This window comes from Sus scrofa, chromosome 4 (assembly GCF_054392235.1).
Source record: "Sus scrofa isolate SSC_HxYL_T2T_F1_AM1 chromosome 4, Sscrofa_HxYL_maternal_Yorkshire_Landrace_v2.0, whole genome shotgun sequence".
Taxonomy (NCBI): domain Eukaryota; kingdom Metazoa; phylum Chordata; class Mammalia; order Artiodactyla; family Suidae; genus Sus; species Sus scrofa.
Window position 1 is genome coordinate 8,288,999 of NC_139386.1, and position 15,150 is coordinate 8,304,148.

At 53.4% G+C, this 15,150-nt stretch overlaps 2 protein-coding genes across 3 annotated transcripts in view; one reads left to right on the forward strand and one right to left on the reverse strand.

The window, feature by feature from the left end:
- TG (thyroglobulin) overlaps positions 1–15,150 on the reverse strand; it is a 224,048-nt gene that overhangs the window by 45,293 nt on the left and 163,605 nt on the right.
- The window catches only part of SLA (Src like adaptor), a 58,157-nt gene that overhangs the window by 14,468 nt on the left and 28,539 nt on the right, over positions 1–15,150 (forward strand). Inside the window, exon 2 of the mRNA XM_013996470.3 lies at positions 10,652–10,908. The gene's annotated coding sequence lies outside the window, so the exon portion shown is untranslated. The remainder of the gene's footprint in view (positions 1–10,651; positions 10,909–15,150) is intronic.

Below are 15,150 nucleotides of genomic sequence, written 5' to 3' on the forward strand. Positions count from 1 at the left end.
CAGTCGGAAAGAGAATGACAAAGACCATATGATGTCACTTACAAGTGGAATCTAAAATATGGCACAAATGAACCTATCTGCAAAACAGAAGCAGACTCACGGACATAGAGAACAGACTTGTGGTTGCCGGGGGATGGGGGGGGGGAAAGAAGTGGGATGGATAGGAGTTTGGGGTTGGTAGATGCAAACTCTCATGTTTAGACTGGATAAGCAATGGGGTCCTGCTGTATAGCACAGGGAACAGTGTCCAATCCCGGGATCAACCCTGAGTCATGTACATATGACAGGGTCACTATGCCAGAGAGGAGTAATGGACTCAACACTGTAAATCGACCATACCCTAGTAAAAAATAAATTTTTTAAAAAAGAACCTGGGAGTTCCCGTCGTGGCTCAGTGGTAAACGAATCCGACTAGGAACCATGAGGTTGTGGGTTCGATCCCTGGCCTCGCCAGTGAGCTGTAGTGTGTAGGTCGCAGACAAGGCTCGGATCTGGCGTTGCTGTGGCTATGGCGTAGGCTGGCGGCTACAGCTCCAATTAGACCCCTGGCCTCGGGACCTCCATATGCCGTGGGAGCGGCCCTAGAAAAGGCAAAAAGACAAAAAAATAAATAGATAAAGAAAGAAAGAAAGAAAGAAAGAACCTGTGGGAAAAACAAGCCTCCCAGTCTGTCCAAGGTGCGAACTGAGCAGAAGGCATGGCTTCAGGGCCCGTCTGTTTCCTCTGTGCCTGGGACGCCGGCTGAACCCTCTGAACCCCTCAGTCTCTCTCTGCCTGCATGTCCCCACTTTCAAATTAGACAACTCTTAAAGGGAAGCAGAAGAGAACTAAATATTTTTTCTTCGCCGTGCATGTGCGCTTTAGGAGTCATAGCTAAGAGACCACTGCTTGACCCAAGGTCTAGGAGTCCTGCATAGCATGCTTCTTCTTTTTCTCTTTTTAGGGCCACACCTGTGACATATGTAGGTTCCCAGGCTAGGGGTCAAACAGGAGCTGTAGCTGCCAGCCTACACCACAGCCACGGCAATGCGGGATCTGAGCCACGTCTGCGACCTACACCACAGCTCGCTGGCAACGCCGGATCCTTAACCAACCGAGCGAGGCCAGGGATCGAACTTGCCTCCTCATGGACACTAGTCAGATTCGTTATCACTGAGCCGCAGTGGAAACTCCCCACCTGGCATTCTAAATGTACATTTTTTTAAAAACTTTCTACAATGTGCTGCCTAAAGGCCCCGCAGAAGCAGTGCCTTGGCGTATTATTATTTGCAAACTTAAACCACTGGCGGCTGTGCCTGCACACGGAGGAGAGGAGGAAGGTGCCAGCAGGTGGTGGGTGCCTGGTGTGTGCCCGGTGCCTCGCAACATCTTCTTAACCTCTGCGCCAGGGACCGCTGGCTGTGTCCCTTTTGTTAAAGAGGAACAAAGCCTTAGACGGGGTAAATGACTTTCCCCAGGTCACCCACCGCCAGGCCTCCACTTCCAAGGGGAATGGGGCAGGCCGACAATCTGCTCTCACGCCCCTCCCCTCCTTGGCAAACACTCCGCAGCACGTGGCCTGGCTACAAACTGTCCCCTCTACCTGTGGCTGCGCAGCGTGGAGGCCTGGCCCCAGCATCCGAGGTCGGCGCGCCTTCCCTAGAGCCCCAGGAACTGGCTTTGGCCTTGGCTTTGCCCCTGCGGATCAGAGCTTGCCTTCCTGTCATGCTTCTCCTCCAGGCTCCTGGAGACATGACAAAACGCCTCTTTCCATCTGTCACAAACATGACATCCAATGGCCTCAGTCACCTTCTGGCTGCCAGAAACCATTGAAATGCTTGGCGCCTGAAAAGTACCGATTTCCCAGGCAAAGGTGTCACCCTTTAAAAGTGATACCCTAAGTGACAGCCGAGATGATGACTGGTCCCTTATTTCAAAGGGAATTCAAAGGGCAGGCTCTCGAGTCTTCCCCTAGGTTCTCAGAACAATTCACAGATACTGTGGGTGGTGTTGCCTTGTAAGAATAATTCCATATTTATAACTTGTTAAAGTGTCTAGACGTTTCTTTCCAGTCGTGTATTCCTGTGGCTTTGTTTCAGGGACCAGCTGGTCTAGAATAATGCCCAGGGCAGCTGGGACTGTAAGAAGGAGACAGAAAGCCTTGGCCTTGAAGATGTCAGCCTGGGCTCTCCGACATTCTTATTCTTTGGCTTTGAACAAATGAGTCACCTCTTTAAGCCTCAGTCCCTTCAACGATAAAGCACCTGTCCCACCGCCTTGCTGCAAGAGGTGTAGGAAGCTCACTGTGGGTTAAGAATCTGGCGTTGCCCTGAGCTGGGATGTAGGTTGCAGATGCAGCTCAGATCCATGTGGCTGTGGTGCAGACAGGTAGCTGTAGCTCGAATTCAACCCCTAGCCTGGGAACTTCCATATGCCACAGGTGCAGCCAGAAGAGAAGAGAAGAGAAGTGAAGCGAGAACAGGGGCTTGGGACTCAGAAAGACTGGCCCTTGAGTCTCCGCTCTGTCCTTCTGTGGCCTTGTCATGTTGGGCAAATCAATTAACTTCACCAGATCCATTTCATAAAGTCAGGATTTCATTTCTCCCTCTTTGTCTGCCATGCGGATTGGTGGTGTGGTCTACACAGGGTCCTGGCGGCAGCTCTGGGGGTTGGCCAGCCCTGGCCCAGGGCTGGATTTGAAAAGGCCCAGGACATTTACTCTCAAAGAGGAAAGACAGGGAGGTGAGGGATGGGCTCTCCAGCCCAGAACTGAAGCCCAGCCGCTCTGCCCGTGGGAGAGACTGATCCGCTTGTTCTCACTGGAAGTTTGACTCCGCAGTCAGCCATGGCTGTGAACTACCCCACCAGGCACGAGTGTCTAAAAGGTGGTAGAGCCCAGCCCCACCTTCTCGGAGTGAGAAAGCCATGTTCGATTCCCAGCTTCCTCCCTGTCACCTCTGGGCACCTCCCTCTCTCCATCTCCCCTCCTCTGCTTCCTTCCTCCTGCCCCCTTCCCTCCCGGAGTTAATGGCACTGAGAGCTCCTGGCCAGCAGAAAGGGCCACGGCGCCTGCCCTGGAGAAGCGCAGTGGGCGCAGGTGGTCTTGAGAGTGCAAGAGGGAACGCAGCTGGGGGGATAGGACAGCCTCTGGGGGAACAGTGTCATCAGGAGGGGTGACCTGGGCTATGTGGACAATGACCTGTGGTGACCCAGTACAGAGACAGCAGAAGCAGAGCAGAAGTGTGGGGGGGAGGCCACTGGGCACTGATTTGACATCCTTGGAGGGGTCATTTGAGGAGGGGTGCCTTGGCAAGAGGCTAGACTGGTTGCAGGGCACTGGCCCAGGAGAGGCGTCCTGGGGGCCACGTTCAAAGGCATGGGTGAGGGCCGCCCCAGGGGCGGGGGTTCAGCCACAGGGGGCTGCAGATGGGTTCCGGGCTGGGAGTCCCTGCGCTGGGCACAGCGGTGAGGAGAAGGGCTGGCGGGAGGGGCCTGGCCCGGAAGTGGACTGTCCGGGGCGCCCACCTAACGTCCAGACCACAGAGGCCATCGCGCACGTGCTCGTTGAGGTTTCTGAGGGCAAACTGTCTGCACATTGAACTAAACTGAAACCCGGGACCCTGTCCTGTCCTGATGGCTGTGTCTTCAGGACCGAGCCTCACCATGCAGCCTCCCTGCACGCGGCCTTGTGTTCAGGTGGGCCTGGCATTTCCCACCGTGCACTTCCTTATCCTGTTTCGGCTCCAGCTGGGTGTGAGGTCCCAGCCCAGCCCCTGACCTGCAACTAGAGCGGCCCTGCCAGCCCCGGGGCCTGTAACTTCCAGCAGACCCTCTCCGCTGGAATGCCTGCCTGCGGACAATCCCAGGAGACTCCTGCGAAAGTGCCGTGCATCACTGGGAACCAAACAGGTCCTCTTCCGAATCCCTGCCCCTGTCGAGCTCCTGGAATCCATTTCCCATCATCTGCAACATCAGCCCCTTCCAACTAGTCAGGTGTAGAAAAATAACGCAGAGCATGGGCTTTGGGATTAGAGAAATCCCACTGAGTCCTGTGCTGACGACTTGGCAAGTGGCGTTACTCTCTGGATCTCGGTTTTCCCCATCTGTAAAATGGGTATATAATAGTGTCTCGAGGTGCGGCATCGAGAGCACAGATCCATCACTAGCCCAGGTCCAGGCCCAGCATTTCCTCTTTCAGCTTTGCTCTCAGGAAAGCGACTGAAGTTCCCCACACCTCCACCTGCTCGAATGTAAAAGGAGGACAAAACGAAGAGTTACCTCGTTCGCCCCTGAGATGAAGCGCTGAGCTAAAAGGTAATAGGGTTACAGGTGCGAGGTGTCCAATAAGCAGCACCCGTCCTCAACATCAGAATTGATATTTCAAAGAGTTCTTGCAAAAATTAAATGAAATAACCGATTTGAAAAGTACTTTACTACCTGTGGAGCCCTGTTCAGAGATCTGTTATTATGATCTGTCACTGTACTGCTTACGCAAACTAAAATTTAAAAAAAATAGTGAAAGAGTCTCCAGGCCCAAGAAAGCTTTGGGGTGGAACTTCTGCTCTGGCCCAGGAGAACTTAAGCAGCTGAGCCTGCCTCTCCTTCCCTGGCTCTCCCCGGAGGCCCCATGCTGCTGGTGTAATGAGTTGGGGCTCAGTGGGTGATGAGGTAAGAACCGGCTGACAATTTCACACCCACCCAATGGCTTGTACATGGATGACACTGCATTCTAAATTACATCAAGGCCAGTTCCGAGCTTGCTCTGTAGGTGACAACCACAGACTCTTATCGTGAGGGAAAAGCATATCTCACAGAAGTATTAAAGCCTCACAAAACAAGACAGTTCGAAGTCAGAAAGGGGCCTTTGATGAAAGCCACAGCCATGCTGTGATAGAGCGTCCCCTCATTTTGTGCTGCTGAAGCACATTTCGAGGTGCGTGGGCAAGTTTAACTGTTATTATTGTTCATGAGATGATATCACAGGGGCAAAGTAGTTAAGAGGCCTGACTCTGGTCACGCTGGGAAGCTAATCACAGAGGCCTTATCTCTAAAGGTCCATCCAGCTGTTTCTACCACCCCAGGGACACACGCGCTGCTCTGTGTGCTCGTCCGTCATCAGGATAATTCCAGGTGCATCTTTGAGCACCGCCTGTATGCCAGATGCTGTGGGGAACATGAAGAGGATTAAGGCCTTAAGAAAGTTTGTAATCTACCCAGAAGGGAGTCCCCTGCTCCCGGGACTACCCTCCAACTCTCCTCTCTCCTTTCCTCCTAGTAAACACTGGAGAATCACCCTGGCCATGCCAGGTGCTCCCTGCCTTTAGGGGACTTAATGGTCTCTGGACATCAGACTAACATAGGGTTGGGAAAAGGACATGCTAGAGAAACTCTTGAAGTTTCAAGACCACAAGGCCACGCGAAGCACCGCCTCTCCTCTCTCTTGGGAAGACTGCCTCTTGTCTTTATTCTAAGCGCAACTCACAAGGATGTGCGCCAACGGAAGACAACCTGTCATGTTTCAAGACTCCTTGTTAAGATTGCTCTCGATTTAGAAACGGTGCCTGCCTCCCTCCTTTATGGTTCTAGAAGAGTCTTGGTCTCCCAATTGGGATGCGTGAGACGAGGGATCCCCTGGAGTTCAGGAAGAAAATTCTAGAATATGTACTTACAACTATCACTGAAGTAGCCTCAAGCTTTGAAAATAGCTTTCATATTGACACCCTACGTTGTAGAGTCATCTGTGTCTGAGGTCAATGGCCATGTACATAAATAGCGACCAAATGAGCAAATACGGGGACTGCTTACTCACAACTCTTCTGCGACCACGGTCAAAACGTTTGGAGATGACTGCTCTCCAGAGCAGGAAGAGGCCCTTTCTGCTCAAGGAAACAGCTGTGCTAGGATGTCACCCTGTACCATGGTGTCAGTTCTGCTGGTGGGATAAAAGCAATCAGCAAAGATCTTGTCTCCAGGACAGTCCCAGGTCGTTCTGGCACAGGGCCTGGCAGCAGACAGGTGGCACCACGTGTCTCCTCCCCTCTCCCCACCAGGGCCTGAGCCCTTCTGCGGACCAGGCCACTGGGGCAACTGAAGAACCTCCGCTTTGGACAGAGGACAAGAGTAGGGGGCACAGGGCTTGGCCTCACTTTCTACAGGGGGTCAAGGGGGCTCTGAGTCCCTGAGAAGAAAGGATCAAGTCCTGGCTGGCCCAGGGGACCCTAAAATGAGGGAACAGCAGGAGTGATTCAGAGGCAAGACCAGCAGAGCCTGTCGTCGCAGCAGCAAGAGAGAGTGGAAGGGAACTGAGAAGGAGGGCAGGCTGGAACAGTGAGCCCTGGGGAGGAATCTGCGCAGAGGCCAGGCGCAGTCGGGGGGCGGAGGGGTGGAGGTGGAAGGCTGAGGGGGCACCGGGCGAGACAGCACCGATCTGAGGTCCACACGTCAGCCCGTCCCAGATGCATCTGGGAGGGAAGAGGAGATGATGGGCTGACGGATGAGCAGCAGATACCGAAGTCACTTCAAGTCCAGACAGGATGCAGCCCAGGTCACCCCACAATGAGAAAATACTGAGAAGGCACGAGTGGCATGCACGGGCCAGCCCCGCCAAATGTGTGGCCCGAGGGGGACTCCGTTCATGTTCAAGGTTCAGCTGAACACCACCCCTCCGCCAGGCTGCAACATTCTGAACCACTGCACGGAACCCCCACTGTGCCACCCCGTCCTCGTGGCACATTCCTGGCCCCTGTGCACCAACCTCCTGGATGGCAGGACATGTGCCCCAGTCCCCCTTGGGCCCCAGAGCTTAGCCTCCTGGCTGGTGTGAGGTGAGTCTTTATGGAAGACGAGGTCCATTTAAATAAATAAATATGCCTGTTAGATCTAGAAAACCAAAGAGTTTGCATCTTAGTGCGTTTAGGGGAAGTCAGGAAAGCAACGCTGCAGAGTTGCGAACTAAAACTGGGCCCCTGCTCAGCGAGCTTCTCAGGCTCTGGGAAATCCGCTGACCTCTTCATCACTCCCAGGTGGACGCGGAAGGGTCAGTTGAGCAACGACAGAGAGAACAGCTCTGGTGAATCAACGCCTTTGTGCAATTCCTTGCAGTAGAGAAGTCCAGTGCAAACAGCTGCTCTCTTCCTTCCTCCTAAGAGCACTGTCAGCTCCGCGAGGCTCCCAAAGAGGTGCCGAGGTCTGATGATGGACATGAGTGTCCCCCTCCAGCGGGAGGACGCAGCTCATCCAGATGGACCACTTACTCAACCTTGGAGATGGTTCCAGAAACATGAACAACCCCCGTCCCCCAGAGAAACAACACCGTCTGAGGTCGCCCAAGTGGGTTTCGTGGTCAGCTCATTGTCTTCCCCAGGGGTGAAGAGTCAGTACTGAGAAGGCAAAGCCCCCACCTTCGTTCCTTTGTTCATGAGAAGGATGTGACTCTGGGTCATCTCTTTGGGGCCAGGCTCAGTGCTGGGCTCAAAGGTCCTGTGTGAGACCTGCCTCTCCCGCCCTAGAGTTTGTTCCACTTTGAAGGGGAAGAGAGGCATCCGTATTCAGCGGCCCCCACTATGGGCCTCGCCTGATGCTAGGCAGTCTACACAGCCCTTCTAGGGACCCTCGCAGCCTAGGGCGGAAGTAGTTGAAGTCCATTTGGGTTCACAGAGAGATCGGGAAACCTTTGCAGGTCACCCAACTCTGGGGCATCTTCAACCCCTCCCTTGCTCTTGACTCTAAAGTGTGCATGTCCTATTTTTGTGGGTCAGGTAAAGCTCCGAGGGGTGCTGTGGGGAGGCAGTGGTCCCTTGTGGTTGGGGGAGGCCTGGGAACACATAAGGACAAGGTGAGCTCCCTGCTGGGCCTACGAGAGGGCACGAGTCCCACACGGGGATGGGAAGGGCTGTAGCAGAGTTAACGGCCAAGAGGTGGGGGGGCCTGCCTGCCCGTGCAGGGGGTGCAGGAAGCCCCTGGGGTGGGTGGGGCATGGAGGCCTTGAGTGGGGACTTGGTGGGAGGAGGACAGAGGACAAACTTTGATGAGCAACTAATGCCTGGAAAAGAGATGGAGCCCGTCCTGTGGGATGCAGGAGTCTTTGGCAGGTGCTTGAAGAGGGTGCTTGACGATGGAGGCTCAGGCTCGTCTGGACATACGGGGCTGGGACAGAGTGAGGGCAGCATCTGGACATAAGAAGACCAGATAGAAGCCAGCAAAACAGTGACAGCGAAGTCACCTCCAGGGGCTAGACCTCATCAGATGGGTGACAGTTCAACCATCTGACAATAGTTCAGAATGTTGCAGTGGCCCCAAGAGAACGTAAGTTAAACTCTAGGAGCCTCGGTTTCTTGGGCGCGAAGTTTAGACAGAAAGCCGCTGGGAGGAGTGAAGAGGGACCAGAGAGTGCCACGCTCCCGTCCTGACATCCCCCAGTACCAGACCCCGTCCCCTGCTTTCTGCTCCTTGACCTCTGCAAGCACTTCCCACCCCAAGCCTTTGCACTTGCCCTTGTCTCTGCCTCAGGGCTCTTCCCCTTGACCGTCATGCTGGCAACCCTCTGGGCTCCTTTCAGAATTCTCTTCGCTGTCCACATTCCCTCAGCTGCCTTCTAAGCCGTTCCTCGTTCATTTCTCTACCGCAGCCCTGAGGACAGCACCCAGCACACAGCAGATGCTCAAAAAACAGTTCTTGAATAAACGACTGAATGATTAAGTCGGTACTTATCCAGCCACAGGAGGGGCACAAACTTGGCTCTCAGAGAACCTCTAGCTTGCGTGGGATCTTGAAGCGCCTGTGCTTTAACCCTTTTGGACACAAGAATCCCATTGACGATTTTATGGCACCCAGTAGAAGCCTCGCGTTTCGTACAGGCTCACTGAACTTGCCCACAGAGTGAACTACATTACACTTGATCCTCTCCCTTGACGGGGAGTCTACTAGCACCTGAGGTTACCTTTTCCGCCTCTAATCTTTATGACACTTACACATAGAGCAAGAAGGAACACACTGTGGAGTAGAACTGGGAACCTGCTAATCCTGGACCGGGCTGTGTGTAGTGGGGACTAAACACTGCATTCCTTGTGAAGTGATGCTGAGTGGCCTTGACCTCTTGGAATCCAGAGCCCCTCTTGAGACCAAAGGCTCATGCCTGCTGACTATCCATCCAAACCTCTCTGACCGCTCTGTGTGAACTCAGGCGAAAAAATCCACGGGAGCCTCTTCCTGCCTGTCTGCTCTTCCTGATTGCGACCAACGGCCCCTTCGGTTTTTGCAACATTTCCTCTGACCTTTTCCCAGGGTGCCTGCGCAGAGCGTGGACTTTCACAAGTTTTCTAAGGAAGCGTCTCTCTAGTACAGAGGTCCTTCTAAATTTAGAAGGAGCCCTGGTGTTTTTAAGCATCTTCGATAACAATACTAAGAGAGGTTTCTAAATGACTGTCCCCAATCGCTGTGTTGGTCCTGCCGGGTTGGGCTGCACTGTCAGCCCTAGATACTGGCCCTGGCTGCTTGGGGACCAGCTGTGCGATTCTGGGCAAGTCACTGGATGTCCTGTCTTCTCTGTGAAGCCGGTGGCGGGGGGGGGGGGAGCAGTGGGGGAGGGCGGTGGTGGCTGGGGGGGAGCCAGGGCTCTCAGGGGGGCTGCCAGGGCAGCCTCTGGCATTCCCGGCTCATGCAGGCAGCTCCCAGGCAATCCGGCAGCTTCCATCTCTGCCGCAGACAGGCCTGTGGGCCCCCTATGCCTGGGCTTTCCTGCTTAAGACTCCCACGATGTGAATAGGGAATGATACACTATTACTTAAAAAGCTTTAGACCCATCAGAAAGTTTGAAATAGTACAACGGACAAATGCCCTCCCCTAGATTCACCAACTAGGAACATTTTGCTACATTTGCTTTGGGTCTTTCCTTCCTTTTGTTTGTACGTGTGTGCGTGTATTTTTTTCTTTTTCTTTTAACCAACCCTTTGAAAGTGAGCGACATCACGACTCTTGGCCTCTAAAGACACCAGCATGTATTTCTTAAGACCTAGCACATTCTCCACATTTTCATTAATCTGGGTATGACTAATGTCAGTATCACCCCGAGAAAACGACCATGACCCAGACGACCTAGTAAGCAGTATGTACTCGACTCCCCCATCTCTATCCCAGTCACGTTCTTTCTGGTCCTTTCCCTTGATCCAGGATCCAGTCAAGCCCCACACATTCAGCTGCCACGTTTTCTTAGTCAACTTCAGTCAGGAACCTGGGGGAGCGGACTCTTTCATAACCTTTCTAGTTTCTTCTCTTTGAAGCGTGGCCGAGGGGCAGCATGCCCCCTCCCTTGGAAGCCTGGTGGGCTGCTCCCTTCCGTAGAGGGTCTTTGATGCCCACTCTTGCAAGCCTCTGCCAATTAAAAGCTCGTCTACAGCAGAGCCAGGGCCAGAAGCTCTGCTCTGGGGTCCACTGGGCAGTGACATCAAGAAACTCAGAAAAGAGAAGCTGTGGCTCTGAGCCACAGCCGCCTTGGACCCAGGGAGCTTGGGGGACTGTGAGAGCAGCCCTCATCCTCCTCTGCGTTTTAATTGGAGAAAAAAGTCCCAGGCTCGGCCAGCCGAGCGTGGCCCGAACATTTAGAATCAAGCTGCCCATGTCCCCCAGTGCTTTGTAAAAAAAATGAATTATGCCATTATCTGCCTTGTCCTTACAGAGAGAAGTCTGCTCAGTGCGGTTGCTGAAAACAGGAACCCGCCTCCTGCAAGCCCCGCGCCTTCCTTGTTTCTAGCAGAGGAAGTTGCAGCCAGTTTAGCAACTGCACCTCTCGAGAGCATGGGCTCCCTGGCACCCGCGAGAGGCCCGGCTGCCCGCTCACTCGGCCACAGAGGCAGCAGCTGATGGAGAGGCGGTGACGGTGCTCCTGGCAGTCCCTCGGCTACTCCCAGGGGAGACCATGCCCAGCTGCTGAAGGTATCTTGGGGGGCCTGGTGGGAGGTGGGGGGACCCCTGAGACACACAACTGGCAGCGTGTGGACTTTCTGGGGGCAGATGTGCTCTGGGAGGACTGGGCTGGAGCGCGGCTCAGCATCTAATGCTGTGGTCACGCATGGCTGCCCAGCGACTGGAACTCTGGCAGGAGGGGCTGGGAGCGCTCAGGCTGGGCATGTTCCTGGCAGAGGAGACTGTCCAGGCGCTGGACATCCTGGCACATAGTGGGCTTCTTACTGGGGACCCTCCTGCTCCCTGTCAGACTCTTCAGCAGTGTGACCTTGGATGAGACCATTCAGCCTCTCCAGGCCTTGATTCTCCCCTCTGCCAAGAGGGAATAATGGTACACACGTCGCTCAGGTATCTGGCAGATTAAATGAGCTAACATGCAAAGTGCCAAGGCCAGCTGCGGGCACATAGTAGGTGCTCAGTAAATGCCACTGGCGTGGAGTCCTGAGGTGCATGGAGTCCAGGCAGGCAGACTGATCACAGCAGTGCTTTCGGAGTGTGGCTGTGTGGTCTTCTGCAGGAAGATGCCAAAGACAACTGATGAGAATAAGCAACCATATCCAAGTGGGGGTATGTGTGCGGCGGGAGTAGGATTAAAGGAAAGGCCAGCATGCAAAAGGCATGTAAAATCTGAAAGCACAACGCAAGAATTCAATTTTGGAGAATTACAGTTCCCCAGGGAATGCGGCACGCTCCCCCCTCCTTTCAGGGTCCCTTGTGTCCAGAGGGCCTGGTGTCAGGGAAGCGACCTGGGTTGTGGCCTCAGAATGTCCTGAACTGGGGTTGTACCTGAGGCGTGAAGGGATGGTGCCTGCCGGGCTGAGTGGCAGAGGAGGGGTGGTGCATAGAAAGACCTCTTCAGAACAATCTCGTAAGATTACAATCATCATTCGCTTTTGACAACTGAGAAGAGGAGGCTCAGAGTGGTTGAGTGATTCACCCGAGTCCTACAGCTGGTAAGCGGCTCTGAGAACCCCCAGGGCTGAGGTGAGGGAGGAAGAGCCTCAGTGAAAGCAACTGTGGGAACGACACAAGCGTGTATTTAAAGCAGTGCTTGTTATTTTAGGAGAAATACACCCCACGGTCTGCAAATTGTCCTTGTGTGGTTTGCTAGGAGATGCTGTGAACCAGGCTGAGGTTATCGTAAAACTGGGGAGGTGAGCCCACGTCTATGTTCTGGCTTAATGTGCTCTGAAATTTCTAAGAGTGATAAAACAACCTCTGGAATAGGCTGAGGCATGTTTAGACTCCTGGATCTTAAGCAGATCTAGAACCAGGGGAGCCCAGGGTTTTAATCAGCTACACCTGGGCCAACGTTCTAGGCTGACCCTGAACTAAGCATGTGACTCTGGGCAAGTTCTCCGAGGGTTAGTTTCTTCCTCGTAAAAAGATGACCAGCTTCTTTGTGTGCTTGTCAGAGGTTTAGGTTGTACACAATAGGTAAGCGCTTATTACCGCAGCTAAGAGCGTAACAGCAGCTATTAAGATCATTCCTGGAGTTCCCGTCGTGGGGCAGTGGTTAATGAATCCGACTGGGAACCATGAGGTTGCGGGTTCGATCCCTGACCTTGCTCAGTGGGTTGAGGATCTGGTGTTGCCGTGAGCTGTGGTGTAGGTTGCAGACGCGGCTTGGATCCTGCGTTGCTGTGGCTCTGGCGTAGGCCGGCGGCTATAGCTCTGATTCGACCCCTAGCCAGGGAACCTCCCTATGCCACGGGAGCGGCCCAAGAAATGGCAAAAAGACAAAAAAAAAAAAAAAAAAAAAAAAGATCATTCCTAACCTGGACAATTACAGGACCCCAAGTTACTCGTGCATCCCTAGGCAGCAAAAGGTAACAGGTAATGTTAGAAACAATGGGTCAAAATGCACAGCAGGTGACCTGGACACGCGATCTTTCGGAATGCTTATTGCTCCGTATTCCTTCATCTCGTATAAGTGAAACAGGTTTGGACGGCAGCAAACTGTATTTCCTAATACAGAAAAAAAAAATTGTTCCCCCTCTGAGCTTTGAGAGCTGGCAAAGTATTTCCAAAGGGAGTGCGTCTTTCTTAAAGACTTAGCGTTTATTCATTCTGGTAAACCCCAATCAGCTTCCTACATTAATAGATGCTGCTGGTTTTTACTTTTTCATCTGACATTCAGCAGGAATTTATTTCCCCCAGCTCTGAGAGAAGCTGTAGCTTACAATTCTCATTAAGATGTTCTGCCATGTCAGGCTAGAGCATTTGGTTGTCATCAGCAACCCGAAGGCTCTGTTAGTATCTTTATCTGAATCCATCCATCCACCTATCCGCCCATCCAGCCATCCTTCCCTTAATAAATATGCATTGAGGCCACACTGTGCGGCTGACTTCCGCCCTCCCTCTCCCCCCACAAGAGTTCCAAAGGAAACAAGCACACTGGGTCCAAACCACTTCCTCCCATCTGAGAACTACCGAGGGAGGGGGCTCAGTTCATTACGGTAACTCGAGCTATAGACAGAAACTGTGTGGCCTCAGAGTGGCTCCCTTTTGCTGTCCAACAGCTTTGCAAAGTCACACTCCCTCCTTGGCACCATCCAGGCTGCTGAGACTGTGGCCAGAGGACTTGGCAGGTGTTGGTGGGGAGGGAACGGGGGGAGACTCGAGGAGCTTCAGAAGAGAGTGGGAACTGTCCCCTCGATTGTCATTAGCGGAAAAGGGCCACCCTGAGAGGGCCAGGCTGCCCCTGAAAGCACGGCCCCTCCTGCCTGCCTTGTGCTGGGTAGAGATGCCTTTGGCTATGCAGCCGAATTCAGGGAACGCTGGCTATGGGCTGGGTACCTGCTGGGTAACCCCTTTCCACCCAGGAATGTGACAGACGTGGAGAAGATGTTTTTAGGAGTTTACAGCCTGAGGCAGGGGAGAGTAGTGTGCTTCCAGAAAGAGCCGCATGACGACCAACGATGCTGCGATCCAGGACAGAGAGCAGAGGGAACCAGGTGTCAGTGAAGTCTTCACATTTCACCCTTACACTAGCCCTGGGAGGCCGCGTGCTCCTTCTCAAAGCACACATACGCCATCTCCCCCTACTCTTCCTTCCCCAACCCCTACACCATCTGAGTCACAGAGACAAGCAGCTTAAAACTCACAGCCTCTGGAAAAGACTTCCTGACGTGCTACTCTATCAGCACATGCCATCTGCTGCACACCTGTGACCCACAGAAGAGCAGCACCGTGACCTTGTCATTAAAAGGGCTCGAGTCAGCCTCCTGTCACCCTCTTTCTATTTCCTTTCACCTCAGAGCAGGGGACTTAAGAGCTGGGCTCTGGAGCCAACGCCGAGCTTCAAATCCTGTCCCCTCTTTTACCAGCTCGGTGATAAACGGGGCCAAATTATGTAAACGCGCTGGCCTCGGCTTCCTCGGTCCTCTGAGAGGTGGAGTGGTAGTGGCCTGTCTCTCCCAGACACGGTGCTTCTTCAGTTTTCATCAATTCCTTTTCATTTCCTACGGGCAGGAACGTCCACTGTGTTCCAGCCCAGAGTGAAAACAGATCTTTCTTCACGGCCCTTAGCATCATTCATCAAACAACCGCACAAATGCGTGTTAAAATGCAATCCCCCTCCAAGGCAGTGCAGGTGTCCCCGAAGAGGTGAGGCTGAGACGGTGAGCTGAAAGGAGGGTACCTGGGGCACGTGCGTGTTTTGACAAGTGATTCACGAGGAGCTCAGCGTATACAAGTGCCGTTACGATAAGCTCGTGAGCCTCGCTGGGGGTTCACGCGTGTGAATGAAAAGCAAAACTAGGCCTCGCTGGGAAGCGGGATATGCTACAGCAGCCACTGCCTCTGGCCTCTGCACACTCGCCTCCACCTGTCTCTTCCTTCTGATGAGACCTGCATCTCCCACGTATCCAGATTCGAAAGGAGTAGAAAATCCTACCTTGTGTTCCCTGTTTTCCCAGTCTGTGTAGTTGCGTATCCGTGTGATCTAACATCAAAACAAGAGTCTTTACGACCGTTTTTTCGGTCGTCGGTGTTTACAATCTCAACTTCTAGTTTCGGTGGGGCCGGAACCTTACTCGTAACATGATTTTTGTCAGCAAAGGGGTTCAGTGTCCAACAGACTCACAGACTGGGGGAAAATCCTACCAGCTCTATGTAGCAGGGGCCTGCGAGTAAAGCTGATCTAGGAAGGAAAGAAATGGGGGGGGGGGTGAAATTTTTCTTTCAATGAGATACTAAAGCCGTGTCAGG